Source organism: Akebia trifoliata, chromosome 11 (assembly GCF_017979445.1).
Source record: "Akebia trifoliata isolate Shusen 1 chromosome 11, ASM1797944v1, whole genome shotgun sequence".
NCBI classification, from domain to species: Eukaryota; Viridiplantae; Streptophyta; class Magnoliopsida; order Ranunculales; family Lardizabalaceae; genus Akebia; species Akebia trifoliata.
In genome coordinates, this window is record NC_141385.1 from 24,243,158 (window position 1) to 24,253,557 (window position 10,400).

The 10,400-nt window shown below is 34.7% G+C and overlaps 1 pseudogene; it reads right to left on the reverse strand.

Moving 5' to 3' along the window:
- Nucleotides 1–2,052: 2,052 nt before the first annotated feature.
- On the reverse strand, nucleotides 2,053–10,100 carry LOC147391156 (secreted RxLR effector protein 161 pseudogene; annotated as a pseudogene).
- Nucleotides 10,101–10,400: the final 300 nt, after the last annotated feature.

Sequence of the window (10,400 nt, forward strand, 5' to 3'; positions counted from 1 at the left end):
TTGGGTGGGTTTTGTAGATGTCGAGGCTGCGGATCTTTTTCTCTTCTGCGGCGATCGTCGAAAATGGACCGTCTGTCGTAGATCTACAGTTGAAATTTGAAGAAAAAAAACGAATTTTTTTTTTTCGTTGGCTGTTGGACGGTTGGAGAAGATGAGATATATTAAAAAAAAAATTAAATTTTATTTATATAAAAGTTGGGACGAAATTGGTATTTCGCCTATTGTTTTGATCGATGATAACTTGATCATCCGGACTTCAAAACTGACAAATGAATACTCTATTTCACCTAATTTTCCGTTCTGGATCTAATGGTGCAGTCAATTTCTAAAAATTATGTCTCCATCAAAAATTTACATTTTTGGCCTGAGGTGACCCCTAAACTTGATGTCGTTTTCGTTTTTGACGATAATTCGACTTCCTGATTTCCAAAAATGACAAATAAATAGTCCATGTTGAATAATTTTTCGTTATGAACCCAATGGTATAATCGAATTTTAAAAATTATTGCTCTAACAAAAAATCACTATTTTAGCCTGGTCCGACCCTGTAATCAAGGATTTTGCAACTTTTATATTCGGACTCGCATTTGAGCGTGTTTACAGGCTAAACTATGTTTTTTGATCATTTTGAATATAATGGTGAGGTCAGATTCTATTAAAAATGATCAGAAACATCCTAAAATTTTACCCCTAAATCCCACTTTCAAGATTTTATTAAAATTCCACTATTTATTTTTTCCTCGAGATACGAATTAAAAATTCGGGGTGTTACATATTGTCTCCTAAAGGTGTTGAAAGTGATAAAATTTTTCCTGTGTGTTCGACATCTAGTTATAATATACTAGCAAGTCTAATAGAAATAAACGAATTGGAAGAACCTGTATCAATTAATACGTGCACTTGTATATTAGATAAAATCAAGTTACCTTCCATAACTTCATGAGATGGCTGATATTCCTCATGGGTCAAAGCATAAACTCGACCTTGTAACACCTGGGAAGCAGATGATGATCCCCCTGCTGATTGTCCCAACTTTGGGCAATTCCTCTTCATGTGTCCTGCTTCACCGCATCCATAGCATGTCAGTGGCCCTGTCTGTATGAGTCTTTGTGGGGCGGGTGGTCTCGGAATCTGTCTGGTTGGTCCCCTTGGCCTTGTTGGCCTCACTGGAGCCCCAACTGGTCCATAACTCGGTGGTGTAGAGTTCGGTACTGCGAATACGTGGGCACAGAGACACTTGGTCTCGAAAACATCGGCCTCTTGACCGGATCAGCCCTAAGAGGAAAAGAAGCCTGGGGTCTACTAGTCTGCCCCTCGAAGTCTGCAACTCCATATCCTTTCGCTCAACCCTCTGAGCTCGACTCACCGTGTCTCTATAGCTGGTAGTCTCAATCACTGACATCTTGGCCCTTAGGTAGGGTCGCAGTCCTCTGAAAAATCTATGGGCCTTCTGTAGATCGGTTGGAATGAGCTCGGGTGCATATCGTGACAATCTAGTAAACCTCAACTCGTAATATGTAACAGATAGATTGCCTTGCACCAATCCTGAAAATTCCTGATGCTTGATCTCTCGGGCCGTCTCAGATATGAATCGGTCTAGGAACATCCTCTCAAAGTCGTCCCACTCAAAAGATCCATCCCCCAAAACATTCCTCTCGGAACGCCACCAATGGCTGGCATTCCCGTCAAACTGAAATGCAGTCATCGGTACCCACTGGTCTCTCAGACACAACATGGTAATCAAAATCTCTCTAGTCCTCAAAACCCACTTCTCGACCACAATCGGGTCAGAAGAACCTCCAAACCTTGGTGGACGTAGTCGCTGGAAGTTTTGTAGCCACATCCCGGATCTATCTGTGCATGGGGTGGGGGAGTTCTTGCGGCCCTCAACGGTACAACCTGTGGCCGTGGCCCCTGAGGTGGCTCTAGGGTTGGAATAAGGTCGGCCTCTTGTGATGAAGCCTGGCGCTCCCTGAATTCAGTCATTTCTACGGCTAGTCTAGCCTGTGACTCTAGCATCTCCTCTCTAAACTTATTCTACGACTCAGCCATCTATCTCATAAATGACATTAGCTGTGCTATCGGATCGGGGGTCTGATCCAATGCATGTCCCGCCTCTACTGAACTTCGGTCTCTCCTTCGACCTCTGCCTCTATCTTGTCCGCTCATCTCGTTTCTGTTAATCAACAACAATGCATTTATTATCATAAGGCTAAGGTCATTCTTATGGAAGACTTAATCAGTATCTTAAGTAGGGATCTAGTAATGAATACCATTTTCATTACTAACAGAACGAACTTAGAATTCTATCTTATCCTTACTAGGCTCTATGGACTTTAGACACGGAACAGCTCGTAATCCCGATACGGAACTAATATTGAGCTCTGATACCACGTTGTCAAGCCCCAAAAACTCAACCCGAATCCGCATGATTCCCAAGTTGAATTCCGAGGCATGATATAAAACCCATGTCATGATAATCAATACATAAACTTGAACGACAAATAATATAACTATATGTCATACCTGATCATTGCTCAACAGAACAAACACGTATCCTCAAACATCAGAAACGCTTGACATATATACGTAAAACAGTAATGACATACTATAGTGTTCATAATTACATAACCAAAAACGATAGTTAAAGACTTAAACCTAACTCTAGTTTAAGACTTATTACTAGTAATACTCATGCTCCACTCCTGGAAGCTTGGACTGATCATCTATAAGGCCCTGGCACTGAGCCTCCTCGGAAGGATCGCCTAAACCAGGTGCGCCTAAAATTTGTGATGTCGTAGGCGTGAGTAACAGGGGAGTTACCCAATAGGGGAATCTTACAATTCTAAATAACAGCATCCTATATGCAGTTTAAACATTCTAAGAATTCATAAATCATGCATATTTGATATTCAACACAATTAAAAATAATTGAACTCCGATGTCATAAAACTTAGTAGGAAATTAAAACACTTAAAAATTTGAAGAAAATAATTGTTCATAATATAACATCAAATAATAGAGTACTATAATAGAGAGTTGAGGGTCACGACTGATATGAACATCTCAGTCAAAATACGATTATTCAAATACTTCACCATTGTGGAACCCTACCGTTAGTTCCTGATTCTATGGCCAGCCTCTGCCCCAATTTGGGTAATTATTTTTCGGCTCAGGTTAACCGTTGACCAAGGCCTTAAGAAACGGGCCAAATTAAATATGTCATTCTTTCTTGACTACTCTAGACTATTAATGAACATTAACTAGCCATCTTCATTTATGCCAATCTGGCGTGCATGTGATCCCGATATTCTCTATCAATCATACAACTATTTACATCTTGTTCTCTATTAAAGATAGAAAAGAAACTCCCGGATTCCTGTTGTGATGTTGTGTTCTTATGTATCCCATAATACATAAGAACTCAAACAACGCAACTATTATCCTAGAATAACACATCATTCCCGAAATGTCACAACATGTTATTCTTTATAGGTTTTCACAATCTCTTTTATAAATCACTAAAATACTACATATAAGTATTTATTTTCTTTTCAAAATGTAATGAAAATAAAACATACACGTGTTTTAAATACCCAGTGCACTCTTAAATGTACAGTCTCATCTCTCTTTTCTTTTTCTTTCTTTCGTGTCTTACACGACCCTTAGTCGAAGCATTTCACTCATTCGTGTCTTACACAGTCTATGACTAAAGCATCACTTCATCTTTTCTCTCCTTTTCGTGTCTTATACGGCATACGCCGAAGCATCTCATTAACTGGGTATTTTAAAAGCACGACATTCAATTGAGAACTCGTTATCATATTTTTTTAATAAATTACTTTTCTACCCAACTTTTAATTAGAAACATTTCTTGGAAATCCATCACTAAAATGATTAAAGTAAACTGTCCACCAGTTTAACTTATTCAAAAATCATATATGTTTATAAAAAAATTATGAACAAAATATATGTATTGTGTGTAAAAACAGCAACTTATATAGTTGATGTATTTTCTTTTTGACAAGTATAAAATACGTATAAAGTACTGATAAAATACGTATAAAGTAACAAATATTTTGAGTATGCAATTAAAGTAAACATAGTAATATATTATATAAAAATAGTAATTTTTATAGTTACTGTATTTTATATTTAATACGTATAAATACGTATAACATACGTATAAACACGTATAACGTACGTATAAAGCTACCATTTTTTTTTATATTCTATCTAGCAAACATAGTGTCAATTTAATACAAAAATAACAACTTTCATAGTTGCTGTATTTTATTTTTAGCATATATAATTACGTATAAAACATGTATAAATCAATTACAAACATGTAATAATTCTTTTTAAACAAAATAACAAATACTAGCATGCTTTAAAATTATAAAAACAATAATATAAATATGTATAAAGAATATGCATGTTGTTAAAAATTTACAAAACAACTTTAACTTTAAAATTTCTAAATCAAAATTATTTTAAAAACAAAACAAATTCAATTTTTACAACTATAAAATCAGCAATATATATATATATATATATATTCATATATTTTACTATAACTATTATAAATAGTTGTAAGGGCCTACTTTTTTCTTTATTTCTCTTTCTTTTCCTTTCCTTCTTTTCTTTCTCTTCTTTCTTTCCTCTTACTTTTCTCTTCTTTCTTTGTGTAAAATGAAACAATCAAACAAAAATTCAGCTAATATCTTATTTGATATTTTCAAAAAATATATCTAGATATTACAAAAATTCTAATTTTTTTAGAATTTCCTTAAAAATATCTTAGTCAATTTGACTTAGTCAAAGTTGTTTGACTAGTCAACAATAATTGACTTGACTTGACTTGAGTCAACCTTAGTTGACTTGGTCAACATTTTTTTTTTAAACATTACAAAAGTACATATTTTTATACATATACAGTTAATAATTCCCTCTTTTACGATTCTTAGCCAACATTACTGATAAACACTGGAGAGCAAACATATATCAAGAACATTAATAAGATGCTGGAGCTAATGAACATTAACACATACAAAACAAATAACTCTTTTAATTTCAGACATGATGCTTGGATTTACATCCTCTCATGAAGACACTTCGACAAAACCAATAAATAATTAGTGAATTATTTGCACACAAATACAAACCATGGAAAGGGTGGTCCACCAAAAAAATAACTTATCAGTGGTTTTTTTTTATATTTCAAATATTAAAATAGGAAAATTTTAAAGATGGTTCATAAGACATCTTCCAATTTACGAATGTAAAAGAAAGTGCATGCTCTAAAATCATTTTAGCAACCTCCTAGTATTTGCTTGCAGTGATAAGAGTATTGAAGGAACAAAGGAATCAACTCAAATCTAATTAGCTAGTCAAGGAAAGAAATCATTTTGAATTTGTAGTAGAAAATGTCTTTAAATATAATAATTATTTGGAATATTTCTACTAAAAAATTATTTTATGCAACCATGAAAGGCCCAAAACATACATTCTTCATTGAACTATGACAATAGCAGTGAGAAAATAAACAAAAAGAAAAAAAAAATCAAGCTCAATGGATGGGAGTTTAGGTTTCACAATGTTTGAAGAGAGGAAATGGTAAAAAAAACTGAATTTACATTGACTGGAGCCTCCTCTAGGCTCTGCCTATTTCGCTCATAGAGCATCTAGCTACCACCCAAAACAATGTCAGCATGTACCACCACTGGGGCAGCTCATTTGAATCTACAGAACATGTGAATAAGATGAGAAAGGATAACAATCAACAAAGCAATTTAAAAAGCAGATAAGTGATTCAAAAGCTTTGGAGGTAAATTGGTTAAGTCTTTGAAGTGTATGTACCCTAGAACTATCTTCAATTGTTTAAGAGATCAAACAAGGAAGATTGGTTCCTTTTCTCTCTCTAAAAAGTAATGGAGGAAAACCAGGATCCTACAAAGATATATAGATGCAAACGACCTAAAGAGTTCATGTTCAAAAACTACAATTACTGACCTTTCAATCTCAGATCCCATATCAATGGTCATACCCTTCAGCTCACCCAAAATGTTACTTAAATCATTAAGTGAATCGTCTTTTCCACCTTTTTTAAAAGAATCCCAGATAAATACATGTTATGAATTCAAATGTGTACACATACATCTATTCTCAATCAGTATAACTAATATGTACCTAAACTTGTTGGAGTGCAGTAGTGGGTTCAGAAGGAGATTGTCGAGGGTTTGAATGACCCCTGGGAGCGGGTGCCAAACCCAGCTTCTCCATTTTCTCCCTATGAATGAATCATCTACAAACCAATCCAACAAAGCTAAGAAATTAATAAAGTAGGCCAGGACCAATGATCATTCACTAGGTAATTTTGAATCATTACCTCTTGTAATAAGGAGCCCCTTTAATTTGACAACCCATCTTAGGCTTCCATGTTTTCAAAAACATACCCCCAAGACTTCTTAGAAGCTTCTCACCCTGATAACAAGACCAAAATGATATGGGAAGGTTTCTCCTTTGCGATTAAAAGTCCACTTAAGGAAATAAAATTATAGCATGAGAGAACAGAAAATTAACTTCTTTGCAAACTATGAGTGCTCTTCTAAACCCATTCACAAGGTTCCAATAAGAATCAGATTAAGTAGCATCTCATTAATGAGTACTATGTTAGCAACTAATCCAAAAAAAAAAAAAACAACGAAGAAACACATTTCACCTTTTCCATTACAAACATTAGGAAAAAAAATCACAAATATTAGTAGGTTTACTTATAAATCCCTTCCCCCCACCCTCAAAACGAAGACACCACCGATGATTTGTTCCAAAAAACTTTATTGTCAGATACAACTAGGGCTAGTCCCCTCCAATGCTTCAGTTAAACCAAAGTAACTTGATCAATTCTAGAATATTGAAAAATGCAAAACCACTGAATAGATGGTGGAGAGGAAAGAAGCAACAACAGAAATTGGTATTCTGAGAGAAAAGAGAACAAAGCAACCTTAATAATATTATGAACTTTCTACTCTAATAAGCTAATATTCTTTCTTTAGCAAACTGGGACTAGGTTAATTCGTTTATATCATACAAAGAAATATCTTAGTCAATGGGTATGCCAACACCCTCTTGAACTCATTCAATATCGAGTATCACCATAAAAAAAGAGATGATTTATTCCAGAACTCTTTGCTAAAACATAGTAAAATCGAACATGGATCACACAAACCATTTATAAGACTCATGTACGTAAATAAATCTGGACAACACCCTCCACCACCCATTCCCCTCATGAGTTCAATGGCGTATGTAACCTTACCTTGCTTACAATAGGCATGGATTATTGTGTTAAATGTTATCACACAGGTCGGATTCCCTTAACCATCATCTTCGTCAATTGTTGCAAACCCTCCTCAACCATACCATCATAACAAAGACCATAAATAATAGTATTATAAGTCACTAGATTCAGCTCAATCTCCTTTTTCTCCATCTCCTTCACAAGCCCAAAAGCTTCTGTGAAGTTGCCTTCCTTGTAGAGACCGTCCAATGGTTGAAACTCATTATACTATACCCTTAGTCTTTGAAAAAAGCACACACTAGCACTCCTACCCACCTGAAATCAAACACATTGTAAAAATAAACAAAAGAATGCATACTAATGCATTTTTTTACACTAATGTATTTTTTTCAGCAACTCACACTCATTGCCCCCTCCCACATGTTCGCAAAACAAAATACTCTGCTTCAACCATTCTCTATAATTTTTTTCATGACACCAGTTCATAAATTATAATGGATTTGTTTATTTATGCTTAGTTGATTTTAAACTAGCCACATATTAGTTTAACCTAGGCACACACTAATTGGATGATGGACTTGAAACTTTTCTAGACTATCATATCCCTTTACGTAAGTTTAACTACAGAGTTGCATTCCATAAATTTTGTTTTGTTCCAACTTATTTCAGATCCATTGGACTCAAAGGGGTGAAGCATTGAAGATGTTCTAGTTCTCAGTCTTAATATTTGTATCCACATTTTAACATTTTAATTCAATGAAAAATTCTCTTGTACTCTTGAGGAAATCAATGCTTGGGTGTTGATGTAACATTCTAAATAAAATTTTATCAAGGTTAATTACTTCAGGGTTCACAAGATTGGCTAAATTTGGAAGTTCTTGAACTAGATTTTGTTTGTTTGTATTGTAAGTCTAATTGTGAAAAAAGGAAATTTGGAAAAGAAAAAAAAAATGGAGCCTACTTTATATTTCAAGTTTTCAAAATAGCAATTGTATTAAAAAAATTAATTACAAGCAAACAAGATCAATATTAGAGATGCCTTCATACATTCAATAAATCAAATCGTATAAAGACAAGAGCTTATGTCAAGTGCTAATTATGTATATGCACATACTTGACAATAGAAAACAATCATTAGCTAAGTAGGGATTAGAGGCATTGATATTTATATGAGAAATGAGCACCTAAGAGATCATACACACGTGAAAACAATCATGCATGGACAACCAGCCACACGTGCTAGTTATTCCATACCCGGCACAAGGCCATGCATGCCTCTCACGAAGCTCTCATGTTTGTTCAACATAAAGAGGGATCAAGTTCACACTAGTGAATATAGTGTACATCCATGGTAGGGTCATGGCAGCATTATAACATCTACTTAAAGCAGCACCCAAAGAAAAAATGATGGATCAATTTTAGTGTCTATTAAGAAAATAATTACTAATATTTAAGACTATTAACTCTCAAACAGTAAACGTACTGAGGAAGGAATACAAACAAAATAATTATTGTAGAATTATTATTAATTTTATAGTAGATTCTAACATTACCTCATTGAAAAGTGGAATTTTTGTTTTCAAATCCCATTGATAATTTCAAGATTTTTTGTATTATTTAAGTTAAATTATTATACAACATAACCTAATCTCCCAAACTCATAACAAAAGCCATATCCCAAAAAGCTTGACGTTGGCTGACCAACAATTAAATATTTAAACCATACAATTGGGAGAAGAAAAAAGTATTAAAAATAGAAATCCTATAAGTTTCTAAGAAAGAGTTGCTCACTGATTTCTCTGATCTTGAATAAAAGATTACATAGAAATATATAGAGGAGTTGGCTGCAATAGGCAAGCACTAAGATTAGGAACTAATCAAGCTAACAGAGGAAAGAATCCGCCACTAATCTAGGAAATAAAATAACTGTGAAATCTAGTAATATACAGGCAAAATCTCCTTATTAAGATATTCCTAAAATATTATATATAATCCCTACAAGTCCTAACCTACTTTGACTGAGAATTCCATACTCCCCCTCAAGTTGGGTTGTAAATGTTGTACATGCCTAGCTTGTGACTCAGTTCTTCAAAGTTAGGTCTTGGAAGCGCTTTAGTAAGTATGTTTGCAGTTTGTGACCTTGTAGGAGTGTAACCAACTACACCATTGCATTCTCAATTTTCTCTGAGATAAAGTGCCGATCTATCTCAATGTGTTTCATCCTATCATGATGCATAGGATTATTTGCAATGCTTATGGCAGCTTGGTTATTGCAGAACGTCTTGATGGACTTCTCAACTACTACTCACAGCTCACTAAGTAGTCTTTGCATCCACATTCCTTCACAAATACCAAGAGTTAAAGCTCTAAATCTAGCCCTTGTGCTGCTTCTTGATACTACGGACTGTTTCTTACTTCTCCATGTCAAGAGATTTCCCCAAACGTAAGAACAATACCCTGATGTCGATCTCCTATCTGACACATCTCCTGCCCAATCTGCATCTGAGAAGACTTCAACATCTCTCTTGTCATTCTTCTTGTATAACAAACCTCTTCCTAGAGTCATCTTAAGATACCTCAAGATCTTATTAACTGCTTCCATGTGTTCTTCTATTGGGATGTTCATAAACTGACTTACAACACTAACAGAGAAGCCAATATTAGGTCGAGTATGTGAGAGGTAGATAAATCGGCCGACTAGTCTCTGATATCTCCCCCTACCTACTAGTACACTTTCCTTCTTAATTCTTATCTTCTTGGTAGAATCCATTAGAGTGTCTGCAGGTTTACATCCAAGCATACCTGTCTCGATAAGCAAATCCAGAATATATTTACATTGGGAGACAATTATACCTTTCTTCAATTATGCCACCTCCATGCCAAGAAAGCATCTGAGGTTTTCGAGGTCATCGATTTCAAATTCCTTAGCTAAAAGCATCTTCAATTTCAGGAGTTCTTCCTTATAGTCACCTATTAGGATGATGTCATCGACATATACAATCAACACTGCTATTTTCCTTTCTGGAGAAAATTTCACAAATAGTGTATGATCTACCTGACATTAAGTGTACCCATGCCTAATCACTGACTTTGCAAACCT